Genomic DNA, 21,602 nt, shown 5'->3' with positions numbered 1-21,602 from the left:
GGATTTATTTTAAACATTCGCATTACGATAACAAAAAATGTTTTGTTCTCTGTTTGTGACGTCGACGTCCCAGAAAATTTATAGTTCATTTAGTTGTGGGTATTTTATTTGTTTACTACTTTTACACTAGTGTGGATAAGACTACAGTCACACATATATACAGTTTGTAATTAAACAATGTGCAACCACTAGTGTATATTTGAATCACTACAGTAATCTCCCGTTAGATATACCGAGTCGTCTACACGTGTACAATTTTAACTGTGACGCGTTAATTAATATCCTATCACGTAATTTATAAAGTGATATGAACTTTTATTTCAAGTAATATAATAAATAGACAGAATAAATCACGAGTTTTAGAAATGTTTTATTGCGATATGTAATGATTACTACAGGTTCCTTAAAATGGTGCACAACAAATTATTGCACATGCTTATCACGTGACAGAAAATGACTGTTCTAGAAAGTACATATATAAAATATATGCGGAAATATATCATACCCTGCTGATCAAGGCAAATTATCACTATGGCAACCCAAGTATCTATAACTTAATCCGATGTCATGACCAATGACATTTAATTCGCCGTCATGGCAGGAGTACTTCATTGGAAAAATAGGGTCTATTATTTGAGTCACAGTCTCGAAAAGGATCTACATCCAGCACCTGCAACTGAAAATAATTCTCATAAATCATTAAAAAGCGGTCTTCAGACACAAGAAAATCGTTATTTCAATGCGTAGTATGACTGAAAAATAACGGTTATGGAACGAAATGTCACTCCTCAACGTTTTGCTTGGTTTTCTTTTGCCAATCCCATATTCATAATCGTTATTAACTTTTCCGAAAATTGATTTTTATATTTTGGAATACTAAAAACTTACAAGTTGTGATTTTGTGATGAATTTGTTTTTGCGTATCTGTTAATCGACTTAATTAGCTGAATGGCTGTGTTATGTCTGTCATCGTTTAGGCCTATTTGAAGTTTGGGGCGGAACTTGGCTCAGTGATTTGGAACTAATTACGAGATAACCGTCGCTATTCGGACTATTAATTCTGACAGTTAGTATTCGTAGTTATCAATGTAGTGAACGATTAATCAAAAGATATGACGTATTCAGTACTTAGTGTGATTGGCTTTATGATTGAAGGTTACGCCCTAGAGTCTTTTTACTGCATTGTAATTGGTTAATGTTTTGAAAATGAATAAAGTTGTTTTAGTTGGTATTGGCGAGTACAGCACGACAGACGCAGTCGAGAGTCCAGTCCTGGAGAGTCTTGGGCGAGTCTTCGGTCAGCCTTGCGATAGTCTTGGGGATTTTTCCCCAGGGCGCTGTGTCTTATAGAGTGCTCCACAGACCGACTAAGACGAGAGTTGAAACGTATTTCGTTGTGTGTGTCTTATTTGACTGTAAAGCTTAAATGACTTTCCTGATCCCGTACCTCAAGGGGACGCGATATAGGGACGAGACGAGATTCCCCCCTGACACGTGTGGAGAACCTCAGAGGAGAAGAATTCCCCCCTGATAATTTGATAACAGGTTGATTCAGAAAACTGTGCGTGACCAAATCAATTTAAAAACTAGTGGAAATCGAAGATTTTTGACTCAATGAACATGTGTGTGTGGGGAGTAACATTTAAATAAGTAGTAGTATTTGAGATTTACTGGGATCATGGAGCTATTATAGCTTCATTCTCGGATGAATGTCCCGACGACGAAGTGAATGAACGACCGTTTATTCACATAACAATACGCTATTACGCAACAGATCAGCCCGCTATCTAGACAACTTCCTGCATACATTCTAAGAATGTGCCTGAGATTCCACGCGGTCATTGGGAGTTGTGACATCGTGTAAACCCACAGTCGTGGCTAGTATTTGTCAATACACGCATAATGTGTCTCTAGAAAATATCTAGATAAAACACGTCTATGACGAATCTGGGGATAAGTAGCCTATAACTAGTACTGCAGATATAGACAGGGATACATTGAAACACATAGAATACTAGTATGTCCTAAATGCAATACAAATGAATCACAAGTCGCCGAGGAGGATTTTCTTATCAGATGCAATAAATGTGAAAATGAAAGGCAGTATTTATTTAATACAATAAATATGTAAAATGATCAGACAGATAATGATAAAGAGAAAAATATGGAAATCAGTAAACTCGTGATTATTTCGTATTGATGAGTGAGGGAATACCCATATATAATAGGGTTTCCCAGATAGTACCTTGGAATTCATACCTTTACTGACTCGATTTCATTTTTGTCATTTTTGGTACCGAAAACATGATTTTAAAAAAGAAAGGGAATTAAAAGGCAAGTGATATGTTTTCGACGCTGACAAAAAAAATAAAAACATGATAGGGACGCCAAATAAACACGTTTTAAATACAACTATTGAGATATATGTTTTTAACATATTTAAAGATAAACACGTTTTAAATATATCTGGTTTTAAATAAATATGTTTAACAGATGTTAGCATAACATATACGTATAGTATTATAATAATGTGTTTGAAACCCATTTTAACACGATCAATTTCGCCATAAACTACTTTCCCTTTATTATAGCCAGGAATTACCTCTGGATATTTAAGGTAGCGGGACTATTATTTGCATTCTTGTTTTCATCTTCTAATTGTGACTAAATGACTACAAATGGACCCAGGAAAGTATATATTTTTAGAATCGCCAGACTTCAAGCTTTTCAAAGATGTGTTTGTCATGCCCGTATCTGCATTCTATGACGCGTTACTCAATCAAAGGTGAAAAATTACTTTTTCTGTAAAAAAAATAATTACGCATTTATGCTGGTGATAAGAAGTATTTTTTTCACTTTTCCTAGTTGTTCAATAGTCTGGTAAATTGAATGTGTCTGGTCAGTTTTATTCAAGCAACACGTTTTAAAAAATAGTGTGCTGAATTTCAATTACTGTTTTAGTCGCATTGCCCCCTACTCAAACCTCAACTCGTTGGTAAATAATCGATGAAATAGTTTGTCTGGACACATTCAAGTTCCTCTCACTGTCACCTTAAAGCTGTGAAAATTTGGTGTTAATCCGACGACAATAAGTATACGTTATTTTTTGTTAAAGACCTTGTATTTTGAAAAACATAAACTCCTAGAAAACGTCCATGAAGTAACAGCAAAGATTTTCAAGCTTGTTTATCGGCACAATCAATTTGTTTTCCATTAAGGTCTGTTTTAACATGTGTAGGGGCATCCAAATGTGTAAGGCTATTGGAAACCAAAAAATAAAGGAATGGGATAGCTATATTTGGATAAAATCGGCAGATGAAAACACCAAAATCAATGATTTTGTTCAGTGGCTGTGTGACCTTGTGTCTGACACATTCATATGCAAATAACTAATCTGTGAAACAAACAGGGGCGGAGACAAACCACTCAAATGTTTGGAAACACTCATTGTGTGTCAGATAGCTATTGATAACACATCCTAACATTGCTTTGTCTTGAGTTTATCTTTGAAACTTATAGGCACACAGATTAAACCTGTGTTGTTGATTTTGGAAAACACTACTGTTGCTGTCATGCTCCCCTTCAGAAAATCTACATTTTAACCAACTTACATGACATTCTATGTTATGTTGACTTTATCACATGAAAGTTTATAGTGCATTTCATCAATTAATAAATAAATGTGAAAATCATAATTTTCAACACAAATAATAGTCTCGCTACCTTAAGTGTGAAATTAATGTATTAAAAAAAAACAAACTCAACGGTGTTTATTTAAACAAATTTCTTAGTATTGTGCTCTTTATAAGACATTCTTCCATATTAATGACACCTTTGTAGTTTTTCACGTAGTATAAACAAATTACAAATTAGTTTTAAACGTGTTTAGCTTAACGTCTGGTAAGGTGTGTACTACTTTCAAAATCCATGGCACCATGGGTCACTCACAGCCGAGGATATACCACAAATCGATTGTAAATACGAAAATACAATAAACTAGAACATATTACAATATAATTTTTTAACCAAGTACTTGTACCAGTTTCCCCTGTACCGGGTGAGACGACGATGACCTGGCTTCCGTTTCAACAGAATAAATCCAGGGACGTACTTGTACAAACATTGTTTTCAGTAATTTATTGAAGGCAGGTGTACAGCATTATACTGATACACGTTATTGTGACGGTCTGTCGAGGCGGATGCAAGGCGGACGTCGTCATTTCTTTTCTCTCTCAGTGGGAGGTTTAATAATATGATGACGGTATCTTGGTGAGAGCAACACATTGGCTTCTCAATGTCAGAATAGTTGACTCTATACCGGAATGTGGTAGCAACTGGCATTCCAAGCAACTTGTACAAGGCAAGAAGTTGTTGGCACAAACCCAATTGGCGTGTTAATTTCGTGTTGTCACTTTCACAGCGATGTTTGCTTATAATTCCTCGGTTTCTGATAATAAGTATATATGACGTATACATGATATTATAAGTTTAATATCGCAGAAGCAACAGAAAGATGGTAGTACGAGCTGCGCATGCGTGTCGCATACTACAACAGGCATCGCCAAACAGAAAACACAGGAACAAACCTGTATCCGAGGTATCATTGTACAATTTCGGGTCATTTCAAAACGGTGGCAGAACCTCAAACATATTAAAAATACGGCGTTGTTTTTTGTTTGTTTTTTTTTGGTTAAAATGTCAAGTGATGACGAATTTCCATCGATCCGATATCGTACGAATGATATTTGCTGTATGACCGATTACGACAAACTAATACAGTGTACTAACTATCACGGCGCCCATCAAGTAACAAGAAAGAACCCCTTCTCATAAACGAGTCATGGTCTCGCCTACATTTCATCTCTCGCTCGGTGTAGGTTAACCATTTCTTCAACTGGACGAAGAGAAAGGGGTAAGGTTATAACCTTCTTATGTGAGAATAAACAAAGAACTCAAATTAGCTACCATTATAATAATGGGATATGTACGAATCATATAATAATTTTCTAATTAATATATATATATATATCGATTTGAATAGAGTGGATTGCTGTAAAATAGATAATACTGTAAAACCATTTATTTTCTTAGACATTTAATTTCACCATTTAAATATTTTTAGCTTATTCACGGGGTTAAACCTGGGTTCACGAATTTTCCAGGGGAACAGTGAGTTCTATTGTCATTTTAAGTAAATTTACTTATTAGCGAAAATTAAAAAAATTAAAACCCAGAGAATAATAATTAATGAATTTACAGTAAATGTAGTCTTCCTTTATTCGGTGTGTACAGTTATCTTATAACAATACTCTTGGCACAACAAAGGCATTCCATCATGTTTATAACAATACTCTTGGCACAACAAAGGCATTCCATCATGTTTATAACAATACACTTGGCACATGAAGGCATTCCATCATGTTTATAACAATACTCTTGCCACACGAAGGCATTCTATCATGTTCATAACTATACTCTTGGCACAACAAAGGCATTCCGTCATGTTCATAACAATACTCTTGGCACAACAAAGGCATTCCATCATGTTTATAACAATACACTTGGCACAACAAAGGCATTCCATCATGTTTATAACTATACTCTTGGCACAACAAAGGCATTCCGTCATGTTCATTACAATACTCTTGGCACAACAAAGGCATTCCATCATGTTTATAACAATACACTTGGCACACGAAGGCATTCTATCATGTTCATAACAATACTCTTGGCACAACAAAGGCATTCCGTCATGTTCATAACAATACACTTGGCACAACAAAGGCAATCCATCATGTTCATAACAATACTCTTGGCACAACAAAGGCATTCCGTCATGTTCATAACAATACTCTTGGCACAACAAAGGCATTCCATCATGTTCATAACAATACTCTTGGCACAACAAAGGCATTCCATCATGTTTATAACAATACACTTGGCACATGAAGGCATTATATCATGTTCATAACAATACTCTTGGCACAACAAAGGCATTCCGTCATGTTCATAACAATACACTTGGCACAACAAAGGCAATCCATCATGTTCATAACAATACTCTTGGCACAACAAAGGCATTCCGTCATGTTCATAACAATACTCTTGGCACAACAAAGGTATTCCGTCATGTTCATAACAATACTCTTGGCACAACAAAGGCATTCCATCATGTTTATAACAATACACTTGGCACATGAAGGCATTCTATCATGTTCATAACAATACTCTTGGCACAACAAAGGCATTCCGTCATGTTTATAACAATACACTTGGCACATGAAGGCATTCTATCATGTTCATAACAATACTCTTGGCACAACAAAGGCATTCCGTCATGTTTATAACAATACACTTGGCACATGAAGGCATTCTATCATGTTCATAACAATACTCTTGGCACAACAAAGGCATTCCGTCATGTTTATAACAATACACTTGGCACATGAAGGCATTCTATCATGTTCATAACAATACTCTTGGCACAACAAAGGCATTCCATCATGTTTATAACAATACTCTTGGCACAACAAAGGCATTCCATCATGTGTATAACAATACACTTGGCACACGAAGGCATTCCATCATGTTCATAACAATACTCTTGGCACAACAAAGGCATTCCATCATGTTCATAACAATACTCTTGGCACAACAAAGGCATTCCATCATGTTTATAACAATACACTTGGCACATGAAGGCATTCTATCATGTTCATAACAATACTCTTGGCACAACAAAGGCATTCCATCATGTTTATAACAATACACTTGGCATATGAAGGCATTCTATCATGTTCATAACAATACTCTTGGCACAACAAAGGCATCCCGTCATGTTTATAACAATACACTTGGCACAACAAAGGCATTCCATCATGTTTATAACAATACACTTGGCACATGAAGGCATTCCATCAAGTTTATAACAATACTCTTGCCACACGAAGGCATTCTATCATGTTCATAACTATACTCTTGGCACAACAAAGGCATTCCATCATGTTCATAACAATACTCTTGGCACAACAAAGGCATTCCGTCATGTTCATAACAATACTCTTGGCACAACAAAGGCATTCCATCATGTTCATAACAATACTCTTGGCACAACAAAGGCATTCCATCATGTTTATAACAATACACTTGGCACATGAAGGCATTCCATCAAGTTTATAACAATACACTTGGCATATGAAGGCATTCTATCATGTTCATAACAATACACTTGGCACAACAAAGGCATTCCATCATGTTTATAACTATACTCTTGGCACAACAAAGGCATTCCGTCATGTTCATAACAATACTCTTGGCACAACAAAGGCATTCCATCATGTTTATAACAATACACTTGGCACTCGAAGGCATTCTATCATGTTCATAACAATACTCTTGGCACAACAAAGGCATTCCGTCATGTTCATAACAATACACTTGGCACAACAAAGGCAATCCATCATGTTCATAACAATACTCTTGGCACAACAAAGGCATTCCGTCATGTTCATAACAATACTCTTGGCACAACAAAGGCATTCCATCATGTTCATAACAATACTCTTGGCACAACAAAGGCATTCCATCATGTTTATAACAATACACTTGGCACATGAAGGCATTATATCATGTTCATAACAATACTCTTGGCACAACAAAGGCATTCCGTCATGTTCATAACAATACACTTGGCACAACAAAGGCAATCCATCATGTTCATAACAATACTCTTGGCACAACAAAGGCATTCCGTCATGTTCATAACAATACTCTTGGCACAACAAAGGCATTCCATCATGTTTATAACAATACACTTGGCACAACAAAGGCATTCCATCATGTTTATAACTATACTCTTGGCACAACAAAGGCATTCCGTCATGTTCATTACAATACTCTTGGCACAACAAAGGCATTCCATCATGTTTATAACAATACACTTGGCACATGAAGGCATTCTATCATGTTCATAACAATACTCTTGGCACAACAAAGGCATTCCGTCATGTTCATAACAATACACTTGGCACAACAAAGGCAATCCATCATGTTCATAACAATACTCTTGGCACAACAAAGGCATTCCGTCATGTTCATAACAATACTCTTGGCACAACAAAGGCATTCCATCATGTTCATAACAATACTCTTGGCACAACAAAGGCATTCCATCATGTTTATAACAATACACTTGGCACATGAAGGCATTATATCATGTTCATAACAATACTCTTGGCACAACAAAGGCATTCCGTCATGTTCATAACAATACACTTGGCACAACAAAGGCAATCCATCATGTTCATAACAATACTCTTGGCACAACAAAGGCATTCCGTCATGTTCATAACAATACTCTTGGCACAACAAAGGTATTCCGTCATGTTCATAACAATACTATTGGCACAACAAAGGCATTCCATCATGTTTATAACAATACACTTGGCACATGAAGGCATTCTATCATGTTCATAACAATACTCTTGGCACAACAAAGGCATTCCGTCATGTTTATAACAATACACTTGGCACATGAAGGCATTCTATCATGTTCATAACAATACTCTTGGCACAACAAAGGCATTCCGTCATGTTTATAACAATACACTTGGCACATGAAGGCATTCTATCATGTTCATAACAATACTCTTGGCACAACAAAGGCATTCCGTCATGTTTATAACAATACACTTGGCACATGAAGGCATTCTATCATGTTCATAACAATACTCTTGGCACAACAAAGGCATTCCATCATGTTTATAACAATACTCTTGGCACAACAAAGGCATTCCATCATGTGTATAACAATACACTTGGCACACGAAGGCATTCCATCATGTTCATAACAATACTCTTGGCACAACAAAGGCATTACATCATGTTCATAACAATACTCTTGGCACAACAAAGGCATTCCATCATGTTTATAACAATACACTTGGCACATGAAGGCATTCTATCATGTTCATAACAATATAATACTCTTGGCACAACAAAGGCATTCCGTCATGTTTATAACAATACACTTGGCACATGAAGGCATTCTATCATGTTCATAACAATACTCTTGGCACAACAAAGGCATTCCATCATGTTTATAACAATACACTTGGCATATGAAGGCATTCTATCATGTTCATAACAATACTCTTGGCACAACAAAGGCATCCCGTCATGTTTATAACAATACACTTGGCACAACAAAGGCATTCCATCATGTTTATAACAATACACTTGGCACACGAAGGCATTCCATCATGTTTATAACAATACACTTGGCACATGAAGGCATTCCATCAAGTTTATAACAATACTCTTGCCACACGAAGGCATTCTATCATGTTCATAACTATACTCTTGGCACAACAAAGGCATTCCATCATGTTTATAACAATACACTTGGCATATGAAGGCATTCTATCATGTTCATAACAATACACTTGGCACAACAAAGGCATTCCATCATGTTTATAACTATACTCTTGGCACAACAAAGGCATTCCGTCATGTTCATAACAATACTCTTGGCACAACAAAGGCATTCCATCATGTTTATAACAATACACTTGGCACTCGAAGGCATTCTATCATGTTCATAACAATACTCTTGGCACAACAAAGGCATTCCGTCATGTTCATAACAATACACTTGGCACAACAAAGGCAATCCATCATGTTCATAACAATACTCTTGGCACAACAAAGGCATTCCATCATGTTTATAACAATACACTTGGCATATGAAGGCATTCTATCATGTTCATAACAATACACTTGGCACAACAAAGGCATTCCATCATGTTTATAACTATACTCTTGGCACAACAAAGGCATTCCGTCATGTTCATAACAATACTCTTGGCACAACAAAGGCATTCCATCATGTTTATAACAATACACTTGGCACTCGAAGGCATTCTATCATGTTCATAACAATACTCTTGGCACAACAAAGGCATTCCGTCATGTTCATAACAATACTCTTGGCACAACAAAGGCATTCCATCATGTTCATAACAATACTCTTGGCACAACAAAGGCATTCCATCATGTTTATAACAATACACTTGGCACATGAAGGCATTATATCATGTTCATAACAATACTCTTGGCACAACAAAGGCATTCCGTCATGTTCATAACAATACACTTGGCACAACAAAGGCAATCCATCATGTTCATAACAATACTCTTGGCACAACAAAGGCATTCCGTCATGTTCATAACAATACTCTTGGCACAACAAAGGTATTCCGTCATGTTCATAACAATACTCTTGGCACAACAAAGGCATTCCATCATGTTTATAACAATACACTTGGCACATGAAGGCATTCTATCATGTTCATAACAATACTCTTGGCACAACAAAGGCATTCCGTCATGTTTATAACAATACACTTGGCACATGAAGGCATTCTATCATGTTCATAACAATACTCTTGGCACAACAAAGGCATTCCGTCATGTTTATAACAATACACTTGGCACATGAAGGCATTCTATCATGTTCATAACAATACTCTTGGCACAACAAAGGCATTCCGTCATGTTTATAACAATACACTTGGCACATGAAGGCATTCCATCAAGTTTATAACAATACTCTTGCCACACGAAGGCATTCTATCATGTTCATAACTATACTCTTGGCACAACAAAGGCATTCCATCATGTTTATAACAATACACTTGGCATATGAAGGCATTCTATCATGTTCATAACAATACACTTGGCACAACAAAGGCATTCCATCATGTTTATAACTATACTCTTGGCACAACAAAGGCATTCCGTCATGTTCATAACAATACTCTTGGCACAACAAAGGCATTCCATCATGTTTATAACAATACACTTGGCACTCGAAGGCATTCTATCATGTTCATAACAATACTCTTGGCACAACAAAGGCATTCCGTCATGTTCATAACAATACACTTGGCACAACAAAGGCAATCCATCATGTTCATAACAATACTCTTGGCACAACAAAGGCATTCCGTCATGTTCATAACAATACTCTTGGCACAACAAAGGCATTCCATCATGTTCATAACAATGCTCTTGGCACAACAAAGGCATTCCATCATGTTTATAACAATACACTTGGCACATGAAGGCATTATATCATGTTCATAACAATACTCTTGGCACAACAAAGGCATTCCGTCATGTTCATAACAATACACTTGGCACAACAAAGGCAATCCATCATGTTCATAACAATACTCTTGGCACAACAAAGGCATTCCGTCATGTTCATAACAATACTCTTGGCACAACAAAGGCATTCCATCATGTTTATAACAATACACTTGGCACATGAAGGCATTCTATCATGTTCATAACAATACTCTTGGCACAACAAAGGCATTCCGTCATGTTTATAACAATACACTTGGCACATGAAGGCATTCTATCATGTTCATAACAATACTCTTGGCACAACAAAGGCATTCCGTCATGTTTATAACAATACACTTGGCACATGAAGGCATTCTATCATGTTCATAATAATACTCTTGGCACAACAAAGGCATTCCGTCATGTTCATAACAATACACTTGGCACAACAAAGGCAATCCATCATGTTCATAACAATACTCTTGGCACAACAAAGGCATTCCGTCATGTTCATAACAATACTCTTGGCACAACAAAGGTATTCTGTCATGTTCATAACAATACTCTTGGCACAACAAAGGCATTCCATCATGTTTATAACAATACACTTGGCACATGAAGGCATTCTATCATGTTCATAACAATACTCTTGGCACAACAAAGGCATTCCGTCATGTTTATAACAATACACTTGGCACATGAAGGCATTCTATCATGTTCATAACAATACTCTTGGCACAACAAAGGCATTCCGTCATGTTTATAACAATACACTTGGCACATGAAGGCATTCTATCATGTTCATAACAATACTCTTGGCACAACAAAGGCATTCCGTCATGTTTATAACAATACACTTGGCACATGAAGGCATTCTATCATGTTCATAACAATACTCTTGGCACAACAAAGGCATTCCATCATGTTTATAACAATACTCTTGGCACAACAAAGGCATTCCATCATGTGTATAACAATACACTTGGCACACGAAGGCATTCCATCATGTTCATAACAATACTCTTGGCACAACAAAGGCATTCCATCATGTTCATAACAATACTCTTGGCACAACAAAGGCATTCCATCATGTTTATAACAATACACTTGGCACATGAAGGCATTCTATCATGTTCATAACAATATAATACTCTTGGCACAACAAAGGCATTCCGTCATGTTTATAACAATACACTTGGCACATGAAGGCATTCTATCATGTTCATAACAATACTCTTGGCACAACAAAGGCATTCCATCATGTTTATAACAATACACTTGGCATATGAAGGCATTCTATCATGTTCATAACAATACTCTTGGCACAACAAAGGCATCCTGTCTTGTTTATAACAATACACTTGGTACATGAAGGCATTCCATCATGTTTATAACAATACTCTTGGCACACGAAGGCATTCTATCATGTTCATAACAATACTCTTGGCACAACAAAGGCATTCCGTCATGTTCATAACAATACACTTGGCACAACAAAGGCAATCCACCATGTTCATAACAATACTCTTGGCACAACAAAGGCATTCCGTCATGTTCATAACAATACTCTTGGCACAACAAAGGCATTCCATCATGTTCATAACAATACTCTTGGCACAACAAAGGCATTCCATCATGTTTATAACAATACACTTGGCATATGAAGGCATTCTATCATGTTCATAACAATACTCTTGGCACAACAAAGGCATCCCGTCATGTTTATAACAATACACTTGGCACATGAAGGCATTCTATCATGTTCATAACAATACTCTTGGCACAACAACGGTATTCCTTCATGTTTATAACAATACTCTTGGCACAACAAAGACATCCCGTCATGTTTATAACAATACACTTGGCACATGAAGGCATTCTATCATGATCATAACAATATTATACTCTTGGCACAACAAAGGCATTCCGTCATGTTTATAACAATACACTTGGCACACGAAGGCATTCTATCATGTTTATAACAATACTCTTTGCACAACAAAGGCATTCCATCATGTTTATAATAATACTCTTGGCACAACAAAAGCATTCCGTCATGTTTATAACAATACACTTGGCACACGAAGGCATTCTATCATGTTTATAACAATACTCTTGGCACAACAAAGGCATTCCGTCATGTTCATAACAATACACTTGGCACATGAAGGCATTCCATCATGTTTATAACAATACTCTTGGCACAACAAAGGCATTCCATCATGTTTATAACAATACTCTTGGCACAACAAAGGCATTCCATCATGTTTATAACAATACTCTTGGCACAACAAAGGCATTCCATCATGTTTATAACAATACACTTGGCACACGAAGGCATTCCATCATGTTTATAACAATACTCTTGGCACAACAAAGGCATTCCGTCATGTTCATAACAATACACTTGGCACACGAAGGCATTCTATCATGTTCATAACAATACTCTTGGCACAACAAAGGCATTCCATCATGTTAATAACAATACTCTTGGCACAACAAAGGCATTCCATCATGTTTATAACAATACTCTTGGCACAACAAAGGCATTCCATCATGTTTATAACAATACACTTGGCACACGAAGGCATTCTATCATGTTCATAACATTACTCTTGGCACAACAAAGGCATTCCATCATGTTTATAACAATACTCTTGGCACAACAAAGGCATTCCATCATGTTTATAACAATATACTTGGCACACGAAGGCATTCTGTCATGTCCATAACAATACTCTTGGCACAACAAAGGCATTCCATCATGTTTATAACAATACTCTTGGCACAACAAAGGCATTCCATCATGTTTATAACAATACTCTTGGCACAACAAAGGCATTCCATCATGTTTATAACAATACTCTTGGCACAACAAAGGCATTCCATCATGTTTATAACAATACACTTGGCACACGAAGGCATTCTATCATGTTCATAACAATACTCTTGGCACAACAAAGGCATTCCGTCATGTTCATAACAATACACTTGGCACAACAAAGGCTTTCCATCATGTTCATAACAATACTCTTGGCACAACAAAGGCATTCCGTCATGTTCATAACAATACTCTTGACACAACAAAGGCATTCCGTCATGTTCATAACAATACTCTTGGCACAACAAAGGCATTCCGTCATATTCATAACAATACTCTTGGCACAACAAGGGCATTCCGTCATGTTCATAACAATACTCTTGGCACATGAAGGCATTCTATCATGTTCATAACAATACACTTGGCACAACAAAGGCATTCCGTCATGTTCATAACAATACTCTTGGCACAACAAAGGCATTCCGTCATGTTCATAACAATACTCTTGGCACAACAAAGGCATTCCGTCATGTTCATAACAATACTCTTGGCACAACAAAGGCATTCCGTCATGTTCATAACAATACTCTTGGCACAACAAAGGCATTCCGTCATGTTCATAACAATACTCTTGGCACAACAAAGGCATTCCGTCATGTTCATAACAATACTCTTGGCACAACAAAGGCATTCCGTCATGTTCATAACAATACTCTTGGCACACGAAGGCATTCTATCATGTACATAACAATACTCTTGGCACAACAAAGGCATTCCGTCATGTTCATAACAATACTCTGGGCACAACAAAGGCATTCCGTCATGTTCATAACAATACTCTTGGTACATGAAGGCATTCCGTCATGTTCATAAATATTTATAAATTCTAATGGAAGTTGAATCAACTTTATCAAAAAATAACATAAAAGCGAAACACATGTATGTCAAGTGCCATCGCATAATACATAACTTATAAACATTTCCCAAAACTAGTACATGTATATCTAAACACAATTTGACGGGGAAATCCTGGCCAGCATTCAGACGGTCGATACAATACACCTAAAACACCTTATAGTAGTATCTACCCACACTTCTGGTTATCCAGTATTCCAGTTGATGTGTGCTTTGCTGGAAATTTTGCGGGACACAAACAACTCTCCGGACACCCAAGGCAGAATTACATTGGCATAGCGACTTGAGGCTCGAACAGAGTCCAGAAACGTCTACGTTTCGGGTACATGTTACATTTCTAGGGGAGGTAGGGCGGACAACAAGCGGGGGATGATAATACTTGGATTTATATAATAGAAAGTATTGAATTGTATGTGGAAGAAGTAGGAAGGGTGACGCCAAAAATCCAGTTCGTATTGCGACCCCTAACACATAACATGTTGCCATGCTAATGAGTTCGTAACAAAACCAGTTGAACCCAAATCATTATCGTGTATACTAGAATCAGTTAAAGGTTTAAACAAACGACGGCTTGAAATCATAAAATCAAAAGTCACGAAGATAAAAAAGGTAAAGAAGATTACTAGGTCAAAATCATAAAAATCAATTTAATACTAAATACAGCAAGGACAGAAATAAAATGAATATCAAAAGAATTGAACTGGGGTTTGCCAGTCAATTGTCTGTGTAACTAATTTATCACCATATCATAAAATATATACATATAGCTGACATACCAAAATAAAACACGAATAAGACAAAATATATACACAAAGTCCAAATTTAAATCAAAACGATAACAATTGGTTGACATCACCACACTTAAATAATGGCCGCCCTAACACCATAAGCTATTTAGTTTTAAACCAGCCGCAGGTCTGATGTCAATCTATGTTAATATTTTAAGTATGGATTGAATGCATCTATCGAGCGAAATCAATGCGCACATCTCTGCGCACAACGACTGTACATATGCTCTTTACGGGTTTATAGCTATTGGCAATAAATGGAACAGTGGTGACCCCCTCCATAGTAAAGCACCCATCATTACAAGTACAACATGATCTATATTGCCTCACCGATAATTCATCACTAGTGAGTGAGTGAGCTATTGTACCGTAGGCCTAGTACGCTTTCTAATGAGACTAATTCATCACCGTACAAGTACAATTCTCGTGGGGGCGCCATAACCAAGTACACAAGTGCACTGCCTGTAATAGCGTGCCTGTACACATCTCATAGATTTAACGGAGTCCCCGGAGAGTCGCAGTGCTTTTCAACCCATGTATCTCTTTATAGAATCGATATATTTTGCGAAACGAAGACGCCACTGACTAGTTGATGATAGAAAGATTAAGTAATCTAAATGCCACATACATATGATTTGTTCGCTCTGGAATGTAGGCTAGTTTTCCCAAAAGGAAGAGTGTATTGCACAATTTATTTTCTATATTATTGATATGTTTTAGTACTGTAAGTTTTTGTTGTCCTGAATGTTTTGTTTTGTTATTGTTATTTTTGGACTTTATTCAAGATTTCATTGGTACGTTCCAAGTAAAAAATTCTTTCTACATCATACCCTGAACGCGCGGGGGGGGGGGGGAGGTCTTAACTACATGATCATAAAAAGATGAGTTTACAACAGAGCTTACACAGCTTCCATGTATACACACCTTCTGTTACCACTCACAATTAACCCACACATAAGTAGAAACAGAGTTTACAGTCAACATGACAGAATCCAGCACGTCTTGTCACCTACATTAGAAAAACTCATATTCTTGAAGCGTCGCTTTCACGTAGCCCACCTATTGAATTCCGTGTAAACAGACAATGTATTTTATGACACACAGTATCTGTATACAACATAGCGTGCCACGAAAAGAGTATTAAACGTTTCATCTATTCCGCATTGGCTTTTAATTGCAATCGTAGCGTGATATTTCAGTGACACCCCCACTCTTTAGTTGGCTTCTTGTAAATGTAACGAGGCTATCCCAGCTAAACCCTTCATAAAGTAAGGGTTATAGGTACTGACTTCCAATACAAAAGACTTCGACTGCGAGCCTGAGTGATTCAGATGTTGTGAGCACTTAGACAAATCATTAATTAATAATAACTTTATTGCACAACTGCACCATCGGTGGGTGCTGTATGGTAAGGATACAGATCATAAAAAACAAACACAAATATACAAAAAACAACAAAAGTTTCAAAATTACAAACAAAACAAAGGGTATATATAAAATACGTATTACAATTAGGTTATATAAATTGTGTTTTTTAAGTATTTTGCAAGTGTAGTACTACTATTTATAATGCAAGTGAATATTAAATTTCGGTTAGCTGTACTACAAATTTTTAATTTACAGTCTTCTAAGAGGGTATTTCTTTCTTGAGTGAAGAAGCACAGTCAAGGATGAAATGTTCATCTTCTACAGTACCTGTGTTGCATTTTTACACAATCTGCAATTTGCCTCAATTCTTGGAAATTGTCTCCTGCCCAATTCTATTTCCAAATTATGGTCACTAAGTCTAAAATTGGTAACCATTCTTCTCAAATTGAAGTCCTGAATTTCAGTTAAATATCCTTCAAATTCATATTCCATTTAAAAAAAATTATACGTTTTTAGTTTGTTTCCTGAAATATACAAAATTAAAGAGACAAATGTGTTGAGTTACAGAAATAAATACAAGGTTAAGACATGGGTCACATGACAAAAAGTGGTACTACTATATATACTACTATCAAGGAAATATGTATCATTGATTTTAAATATTGTAGATGACCAACGTCTACAGTTACATTACAAGCCGAAGCACGCCCTCTCAGGTTTCCAGAGAACCGCGGTTAGTTACAAAACACACTTAACTTCCAGTTACTATAATTTAAATCTGTGATCGTCTTTTGAATCTTTTAAATGGATTCAACACTTCTTGGACTGAATTGCAGATTATATGTAATTTTGTAATACTTACACTGTTATGAGTACGTGCCATTGGGGTACCAAATAATGAGGTAAACAAATTATGTCAGCGGACTATTTTTGAAATGTTCTGGAAATGTGCATGTGTCTTAAGGTGAAGGTGAAGGTATTTCCATATCTTCTTCGACGACATTAGTCGAAAACATTCATAAATTGTTACTGATTATGAATGCTGATGTTTAATTTGACGAGTTTTCAGTGATAGTAATTTATATAGGAATATACAGCTTAGGATGCATTGCACCGTCACTTAGCAGTTTAATTGCGCTCCTAGAGGGCGCTCTTAACTAAATCTGAACGATGGTGCTACCATGTCACGTTTGAATAACATATGCAAACTCATTTACTTGTTGGCACTTATATGCCGTTTATTTATTATGATTTTATTTATATATGCACTTATTATTTATATACTTATTTTTGTATCTATAACAGATAGTTTTATTCTGTGTCTGTCTGTATGTACAAGACATTGAGCTAAAATCAGCCCAGTTATAGCATGAGATACAAGCAGGACAAAAGTGTGGAACAAAATGGCCACTACTTGGTCAAAGATCAAAATGCTAAAATAACTAGAGACAACCTTCAACCAATGTCTTTGTACCACATTTTTTAAAATATTTCGGAGAAACGGTTAGAATACCAGTCGGCCATTTTAAATCGAAACGTGAAACAAAATGGTGTGCGACAGTAACCCACCAGGAGTGATGTCAATGACAAGTTTGAATAAAATCGACCAAACAAATGTTGTGCTTTGTTGGTTTTGCAGAGTTAATATTTAAAACAAATAAAATAAATATTTAAAACCCTATTAGCTTTATAGATGGTCTGTCATGTGCTTTTTTAGGGGTCTTCATAAACGGTCTCCATAAGCACTACTGGATCATTCCTGTAGTTTTTTTTTTGATTTAGATGGTCAGAATATGCACTACAGGATCATTCCTATAGCTTTAGGGGTCTTTATAGATGGTCTTTATAAGGACTACCGGATCATTCCTGCAGTTTTTTTTTTTTTGGGGGGGGGGGTCTTTATAGATGGTCTGCATATGCACTACAGGATCATTCCTGTAGCTTTACTGGGGGTCTTTATAGATGGTTTGCATATGCACTCCGTGATCATTCCTGTAGCTTTACTGGGGGTCTTTATAGATGGTCTGCATATGCACTACAGGATCATTCCTGTAGCTTTATTGGGGTCTTTATAGATGATCTGCATATGCACTACAGGATCATTCCTGTAGCTTTACTGGGGGTCTTTATAGATGGTCTGCATATGCACTACGGGATCATTCCTGTAGCTTTATTGGGGTCTTTATAGATGTTCTGCATATGCACTACAGGATCATTCCTGTAGCTTTACTGGGGGTCTTTATAGATGGTTTGCATATGCACTACGGGATCATTCCTGTAGCTTTATTGGGGTCTTTATAGATGGTTTGCATATGCACTACGGGATCATTCCTGTAGCTTTACTGGGGGTCTTTATAGATGGTCTGCATATGCACTACGGGATCATTCCTGTAGCTTTATTGGGGTCTTTATAGATGTTCTGCATATGCACTACGGGATCATTCCTGTAGCTTTATTGGGGTCTTTATAGATGGTCTGCATATGCACTACGGGATCATTCCTGTAGCTTTACTGGGGGTCTTTATAGATGGTCTGCATATGCACTACGGGATCATTCCTGTAGCTTTATTGGGGTATTTATAGATGGTTTGCATATGCACTATGGGATCATTCCTGTAGCTTTACTGGGGGTCTTTATAGATGGTCTGCATATGCATTACGGGATCATTCCTGTAGCTTTACTGGGGTCTTTATAGATGGTCTGCATATGCACTACGGGATCATTCCTGTAGCTTTACTGGGGGGTCTTTATAGATAGTCTGCATATGCACTACGGGATCATTCCTGTAGCTTTACTGGGGGTCTTTATAGATGGTCTGCATATGCACATGCACTACGGGATCATTCCTGTAGCTTTATTGGGGTCTTTATAGATGGTTTGCATATGCACTACGGGATCATTCCTGTAGCTTTACTGGGGGTCTTTATAGATGGTTTGCATATGCACTCCCTGATCATTCCTGTAGCTTTACTGGGGGTCTTTATAGATGGTCTGCATATGCACTACGGAATCATTCCTGTAGCTTTACTGGGGGTCTTTATAGATGGTCTGCATATACACTACGGAATCATTCCTGTAGCTTTACTGGGGGTCTTTATAGATGGTTTGCATATGCACTCCCTGATCATTCCTGTAGCTTTACTGGGGGTCTTTATAGATAGTCTGCATATGCACTACGGGGTAATTCCTGTAGCTTTACTGAGGGTCTTTATAGATGGTCTGCATATGCACTACGGGATCATTCCTGTAGCTTTACTGGGGATCTTTATAGATGGTTTGCACATGCACTACGGAATCATTCCTGTAACTTTACTGGGGTCTTTATAGATGGTTTGGATATGCCCTCTGTGATCATTCCTGTAGCTTTACTGGGGATCTTTATAGTTGGTCTGAATATACACTACGGAATCATTCCTGTAGCTTTACTGGGGTCTTCATAGATGGTTTGGATATGCCCTCCGTGATCATTCCTGTAGCTTTACTGGGGATCTTTATAGTTGGTCTGAATATACACTACGGAATCATTCCTGTAGCTTTACTGGGGTCTTCATAGATGGTTTGGATATGCCCTCCGTGATCATTCCTGTAGCTTTACTGGGGTCTTTATAGATGGTCTGAATATACACTACAGAATCATTCCTGTAGCTTTACTGGGGTCTTCATAGATGGTTTGGATATGCCCTCCGTGATCATTCCTGTAGCTTTACTGGGGATCTTTATAGTTGGTCTGAATATACACTACGGGATCATTCCTGTAGCTTTACTGGGGATCTTTATAGTTGGTCTGAATATACACTACGGAATCATTCCTGCAGCTTTACTGGGGTCTTCATAGATGGTTTGGATATGCCCTCCGTGATCATTCCTGTAGCTTTACTGGGGGTCTTTATAGTTGGTCTGAATATACACTACGGGATCATTCCTGTAGCTTTACTGGGGTCTTCATAGATGGTTTGGATATGCCCTCCGTGATCATTCCTGTAGCTTTACTGGGGATCTTTATAGTTGGTCTGAATATACACTACGGGATCATTCCTGTAGCTTTACTGGGGTCTTTATAGATGGTCTGAATATACACTACAGAATCATTCCTGTAGCTTTACTGGGGTCTTCATAGATGGTTTGGATATGCCCTCCGTGATCATTCCTGTAGCTTTACTGGGGATCTTTATAGTTGGTCTGAATATACACTACGGGATCATTCCTGTAGCTTTACTGGGGATCTTTATAGTTGGTCTGAATATACACTACGGAATCATTCCTGCAGCTTTACTGGGGTCTTCATAGATGGTTTGGATATGCCCTCCGTGATCATTCCTGTAGCTTTACTGGGGGTCTTTATAGTTGGTCTGAATATACACTACGGGATCATTCCTATAGCTTTATTGGGCTCTATATAGATTATCTGAATAGGCACTCCATTATTATTCCTGTATCTTTACTTGGGTCTTTATGGATGGTCTCAATGTGCATTATGGGGCCATTCATATACATTTAGCTTTATTGGTTAATATGCATTCTGAGATTATTCCTATAGCTTTATTTGTGCCTGGGACTATTGCGTAATTTATTAATTAAC

The sequence above is a fragment of the Saccoglossus kowalevskii genome, chromosome 6 (assembly GCF_978046115.1).
Source record: "Saccoglossus kowalevskii chromosome 6, keSacKowa6.1, whole genome shotgun sequence".
Classification (NCBI taxonomy): Eukaryota; Metazoa; Hemichordata; class Enteropneusta; family Harrimaniidae; genus Saccoglossus; species Saccoglossus kowalevskii.
This window is presented reverse-complemented; position numbering follows the sequence as displayed.